General features: G+C 36.8%; 1 long non-coding RNA gene across 1 annotated transcript in view; it reads right to left on the bottom strand.

Moving 5' to 3' along the window:
* LOC105546259 overlaps window positions 1–6,689 on the bottom strand; it is a 13,502-nt gene extending 6,813 nt beyond the window's left edge. The window contains exon 1 of the long non-coding RNA XR_001007106.1: window positions 6,550–6,689. This is a non-coding gene — a long non-coding RNA (uncharacterized LOC105546259). The remainder of the gene's footprint in view (window positions 1–6,549) is intronic.
* Window positions 6,690–6,959: the final 270 nt, after the last annotated feature.

Here is a 6,959-nt window from a genome sequence, read left to right as displayed (position 1 = left end):
GAAGGAAGGAAGGAAGGAAGGAAGGAAGGAAGGAAGGAAGGAAGGAAAGAAGGAAGGAAAGAAGGGAAAGAAGGGAAAGAAGGAAAGAAAAAAGTTACTTATCACCTTGAAAGTTAGAAATACATTAACATTTACATTTCAAGTGAAAGTAACTGAGTTAAAAGATGTGATAATATTTTTAACATTAGCTACTAGTTACAATATTTTGAAACTCATGCAAGTTTGCTTTGAAAACACAAAGGATTCTCATGTATTAACCCGTTAACACACATAAGTCCACTTCAAATTTTTTTTTTAATTCTGTCTACATAATCTATTTTCTACTATTCAGGATCATCAGTGTGGAATGTTAGAGAGTCAGAGAACTAGAATTCAGAATTAGAGTTACAATTTTGTCACATCTAGTAGGCATAATCCAGTGTAATCCAGTTTCACTCCAAATTCGTTTCAATTTTGTCCTCTACTTTCTTGCAGTACTTTGGTCCATGCATTTCAGGAAAGTGGGTTTTTACAAATCATCAGGAGGGAGAAAAAGCCTGGAGGACCAAGAGAACAAAATCTGCTCTATCCTAGAAAAACTGTCCTCTTTCTCTTTTTCTTTCTTGTCTTTGTCTTCTCCTGGCCCAGTGATCCCTTGTAAATTTCCTAAAAGTCTGGCTGAGGTCTAGATAGAATTTCAAAATACATACACACAACGGCGGCCAGTGAGGTGGGAATCTCCACACCTTAAACCTTACAAGAATCATTTATAATAAGAATAGATACTTACAGATTTGAGTGAAAGTTTGTTGTTAAACTGTTGAGTCATTTCCAGAAGTCAGACTTTATTTCTTCTTACTTCTACATCACTGAATTAATTTAATCTACCTGAGACCAGAACTCATGAAGATTCGAGGTCTATAGTCTCACACCACCTACCGTTCCCCAGTTTTACATTTATAAGGCTCAGCTGCTCCACCCTGCCCCAGTCTCAGTTAAAATGAAAGGTTTGTCATAGGGGCTAGAACACATCTGCAGTATGAAAATATTTGGGCAAAATTTGTATTGTGTATCTCTTACATATGGATTAGTTTGTTTGCCTAATTGAAAAGGTCTAAAGCCTAGAATCATTAAATATACTGAACCAGTCACTTACTAGAGACCCGTGCATCTTTCATAAACTCACTCCTGCTCCTTCCCAGGCAAGATGTGCTTCCAGAGCACATTGTTCAGGCTCAAGTATCACATTTGTAACTACAAATTCTGACGATTTCTTTGCATATCTCTCTTCCCCCGTCATACTATGAACTCCTCAAGGTCCCGTCTTTATCATCTTGGTATCTACCACCCACCCTCCTGTCTCCCCAAGCCTTCACGGTAACTGAGAGGAAACAGGTGCTCAATATGTACTTCTTAAATACATACAAAAACAAACGAAGAAAGGACCTTTGGTTGTCCTTCCTGTGAATTAATGCCTGTTCTTAAGACAAAATTGGGCATATGTTATTTCGCAACTACAGCTGGCCCTGTGTATCCATGGGTTGTGCATGCATAGATTCAACCAACCTCAGAGCAAAAATATTAAAACAAAATAAAATAAAAACAAAAATACAACAAAATAATACAAATAAAAAACAACACAGTATAACATCTATTTATATAGCATTTCCATTGTAAGTAATCCAGAGATGATTTAAAAAAAAAAAAAAAACGTGGGAGGATGTGTGTAGGCTATATAGAAGTAATATGCCATTTTATGAGTGACTTGGATCCTGAAATTTTAAAGTCACCAAGGGCCCCAGAACCAATCTTCCATAGATACCAAGAGATTACTATATCCTATATCCTTTCTCAGAAAGTGGGCAGGCACTGTGAGATAGAAATTTCTTCCTCAGTCTGATTTTGTCTAATCTTTTTACTATGCCATGAAGGCAAAGCTATAAGCTTCTCATTTGCTGAAGGCAAGCCTGCTTTTTGATTGCATTTTGCAGCCTGCCCTCTGCTCTTCAATTACTCTCATCACACAAAAACACAACGTCATACTTCGGTATGGTTACATCACTGCAAGAGAATCCACATTTTTCCAGTCTATTAAAAATGACATTTATTATTTGATTCTATTCAAGATTAATATGTTTTGAAGGCCTGCTATGTTGCTCTCAGGACTCAGAAAAATAAAATGAGATCTCAATGGCTGGTTGTTGCAAATAGATACCTTCCAAGACTTTAAAAGAATTAAATGAAGACCAACTTTTCTTTAGAATTCTGGCTGATATATCTTAAATAAAGTTTCCTATTGCAGCCATGATTTTGTGGTAGGATTAAAACGATCAAACTGGATAGTCTGAATTTCAGAAATCAATCACTCCTGTTTGTGCAAGAATTCCAAGGAAGGAAAAATGCTGCAGAGGTCAGAGGGCTCATGGTAAGAGAGAAAAGTCCACAGACCCAGTTTCAAAGATCCACCCCCACTATAAGTGTGATATTCAGCAACAAGACACCTGCATCTGGAGAAGAAAGAGGCTTTTAGAGAGTCAGCTGAAAAAGAGTAGCAAAGCCCCAAAATGAAATTGCCTTTGCACCTTTAAGTCTTAAGTAGTAACTGAGAGTTTGTAAGTGTCATTGACAACATTGAGTGGAGGGATATTATGAAGTTGCATTTTTCAATTTTCTCCAGTTGCAAAAGAAAATGTAACAGCTGAATCATAAGTCAGGGCTACAGTACTGCCAACAGAGTATGAAAGCAATCTAAAGGGTTTTGCTTCTGTGCATGACCCAGCAATTCCAATAGTGAGAAGTTAGAATGGTAAATGTCCTAACAGCTGAAGTCTCTGTCAGAGTAAAGGCAACACCTGACTGATGCATTATCTTCCTACTGAGGCTCTGCATTTAAGAAAAAATTTCAAGTATTTGCTCAGGTAAGTGAGTCTCTCAGACTGAGAGAGAGCCATACATCTCAGGACTTTTAACTCCAGAAATACTTTTAAAAGTAAGAAACACTTTTAGAGGTTTAAGAGAGGTGGGCTACCTGAGCTCTGTTTCTTACCAGCACAACAACATCACCAGATCTTCTGCAATATTAAGATGAAAATATATTAAGACAAAAGATATTATTATCTGAGAGGCATTGGAAGAATCACAGGCTCCATCAATTGGTGGCTAGTAATGTTAAATTTACCACCACCACCACCAACAGAAACAAACAAAACAGTTTCATAGACCTCTCTTACTTGGGTTGGTGTATTATTCTCTGACTACTTAAATGCTAATACATTCATGTTTTAAAATCTCTCCTGTAAAGTTCATCTGTAATAGAAGAGATAAATGTAACACGGTGAGCCTTCAGCATTCATGGTAAACGCTAAGGGTTGATACTGATTAGAAACTTACCAAAAATTATGGGAAGAGTCTCTTGATGAAATAAAATTTGAGCTTTTAATTCAATTAAATTTAGCTTGTAAATTAAGAATAATTGGGACTTGCTTTAAGGTTTTTAGGTGGAACTTCAGGTCATGTTTCTGTTGATTTAACAAATGACATAGAAGCTCTTATTTTTCAAATACATTTTCCCTCCTGGGTCTCTAGCTCTTTAAGGATTAACTGTTTAAAATGATCTAATCTTCCTACTTGCAGACAGAGACTTCGCTCTAATAATATGATTAATTCATTTCTCTATCAAATAATAACATGAAAAATATTAGATTCAGGGAATAAACCCCAAAGTCTAATAATTTAAAGATATAATCAGATATATACTATATAAAATAATCCTGTCATTAGATGTACCTCTCATTTTAAAATATAATAAAACTTGTAGTTTAAAAACCTAAAATCAGCCCTATAAAACATGTTAGAAGCTTGGAAGTTGCTGCCACAAGTCAAAGTGAAACTGCCTTTGCAAAAAATCTTAAGTGAGGAAATTATATCAGTGAAACAGATCAGACCTAACTGACCCCATCTTCCTTCTAACCTTGAAACTGTCTTTGTTCATTCTGGGGTGTAGGCCAAACTAGCCTTGGGAAGGAATTTGTAGTTTAAACTCTGAAATAAAATGGATAACAGTCCTTTCCTGAAAAGCCCCTTCTTGCCTAGGGACCAGTCTGCCTTTGTAGGACCAACAAATTAGCTACAAGATTAGAAATGACGGTTTAGGGGCCATGCAGCCTCTGACTGCAAGAGTCTGAACCTCCCCAAAATCGCTCCTGGGAATAACATCACTGTAGTAAAGTCTAAGATCAGTGTTTGAGCTATTTACAGACCCTGCATTCTGATGTAGCATATGACACCACCCAGATGACACCACCCGGACTGATAATATAGCTCAGCCAGTTCTGCAATCCCACCCAGGAATGTAAGCCAGCAAGAACTCACTTCGACCTCCTATGAGTTTACCTTCAATGCAACCAACCAGTACTTCCAACAAACTATCCTTAAAAACTCTGATCGGGGAGACTGATTTGAGTAATAATAAAACTCCCATCTCCTGCATAGCCGACTCTGCTTGAATTACTCTTCCTCCATTGCAGTTCCACTGTCCTGATAAGCCGGCCCTGTCCAGGCAGTAGGCAAGGTGAACCCTTGATTACAAAAGGATGAAGAAACTGAAGAATCAACAACTCTTAGATCGATCAGAGAAGCGAGGGCACAGGGCAAACCGCTGCCTTCAAAATTGGATAAGTCAAGAGGTGAATTAAAAAAAAAAAAAAAAAAAATCACAGCTTAGTAGAACAGAAACCTCCAAGGCAATCAGTTTTGAGTAGGAAAACCTGAACTGCAATTGATGAATTTCTGGAGGTCAGTGTAAACAAATCCGACAGATAAAACTCCAGGGAGATCCAGTCCTGGAGTGGGTGGTTGAGGGGAGGAGAGACACACTTTTGAGTTTTGCCTCCAGGAGTTACACCAAGTTCTCACGGTAAATATTGGCAAAAAAATTTTAAAAATTAAAAATCCCCTCATGCTTCTGGCATGGGAAGGGGAAAGGAGGCATTTTGACATCACTGGAGAGCATTCTTGTCTTCTTAATAAGATCTCTCATCAGGAGAAACTAGTTAACTAGTTAACTCCTATACCGGCAGAAAATTTTTGCCAAAGACATATCTGATAAGGGACTATTATTCAATATATACAAAGAACTCTTAAATCTCAACAATAAGAAAACAAACAATCTGATTGAAAAAATAAGCCAAAGACTTAACAGCCACCTTATCAAACAGCCACCTATCATATGCTTTTTCATAAGCATATGAAAAAACACTCCATATCGTATGTCATTAGAGAAATGCAAATTAAAAAAACTTGATGCCACTCTATACTTATTAGAATGATCAAAATCCAGAATACTGACATTAAATGCTGGGGAAAATGTGGAGCAACAGGAACTCTGATTTATTGCTGGTGCCAACACAAAATGGTACAGCCACTTTGGAAGACAGATTGGTGGTCTCTTGTAAAACTAAACATACTCTTACCACATAATCCTGCAATTGAGTCCCTCAGTATTTACCCAAAGGGGATGAAAACTTATGTCACACAAAAATCTGTACTCAAATGTTTATAGTAGCTTTATTGATAATTTCTAAAAATTCAAAGCAACCAAGATGTCCTTTAGTAGGTGAATGGATAAAGAAACTGTGGTACATGTAGACAATAAAATATTATTAAGCACTAGAAAGAAATGGGCTTTCAAATCATACTAAGAGGTAGAGGAAACTTAAATGCATATTACTAAGTAAAAGAAACCCATCTGAAAATTCTATGTACTGCATGACTCCAACTATATGAGATTTTGGAAAACAGAAAAAAGATCAGTGTTTTCCAGGAGTTAGGGGAAGGGAAGTATGAACAGGCAAAGCACGGGGTATTTTTAAGGCAGTGAAACAACTCTATATGATACTATTATGATGGATAGATTCCATTATAAATTTGTCCAAACCCATAGAATGTATAACACTAAGTGTGAATGCTAATGTAAAACTGTGGACTTTGATAGTGATATGTCAGTGTAGATTCATCAGTTACAGCAAAGGTACCCCTTTGGTGGGGATGTTTGATAACACGAGATGCTATGAATGTTTGAGGGCAGGAGACATGCAGGAAATCTGTGTACCTCGCACTTAATTTTGCTACAAACCTAAAATGGTTCTAAAAACTAAAGACTACTAAAACAAAAACAAAAACAAAAACCAATCACTCATGATAGCTTCTTCACTCAAAGGAAAACAGCAAAAATGCAAAATGTTAGTGTTACATATGAATGTTAAATGCATAGGTTGTCAGAGAGACTTTCAAGTGTCATTTCTTCTCTATGGGCCTCAGTTTCCTCATGTTTTAAATGTAGAACTTGGTTCAAAATGATCTTTAATTGTGATATAGCTCAACCTGAAGCAATTAATTACAAAAATGAATACTCAGGAACAAACCGTATTATTTATTCCAAAGACAATAATACAGGCACTATACTTCAGACAGAAGCATCTAGACCAAAGCTGATAGCATTAATTTAATACAATAGATAGAAAAGGAAATCTTGTTTGGTATTATACCAAAAACTTTAAGTTTTTTACTTACCTACTCACAGGCTTAAACTTTCTTGCTTCAGCCCTTTCTTTAAGTTTCTCTTGTTATCTCTGGCTCAGAAAAGCACTTTTCCTACTCTGGTTAATCTCTCTTATCCCCTTTTATCAGAATCTTGGTCTGATGTCCAGTCCAGTTGGTCTCTTAGGGCACCTAGATATCTGTGAAATTCTAAAGCTGATATTATGCTGACACAATGTTCAACAAATGTTCTCTCCTTCAGCCAAACCACATGATCACCAAATATTTGGGGAGAAACACACATGAGATAGATGCATTCAAGGAAACAACATCAAAGCATCCATTACTTAATCTTTCTCTTGCCCTGGAGATTCACACCCTGTTTGCCAACACAGGCAGCCTCTGAGCTTCAAGTTGACTTACAAGTTGACAATGTGGATTTT

This window comes from Mandrillus leucophaeus, unplaced genomic scaffold (assembly GCF_000951045.1).
Source record: "Mandrillus leucophaeus isolate KB7577 unplaced genomic scaffold, Mleu.le_1.0 Scaffold1, whole genome shotgun sequence".
In the NCBI taxonomy this organism is placed as follows: Eukaryota; Metazoa; Chordata; class Mammalia; order Primates; family Cercopithecidae; genus Mandrillus; species Mandrillus leucophaeus.
Note: the sequence above shows the minus strand (reverse complement) of the source record. Positions and strands in the feature narration are given on the sequence as shown.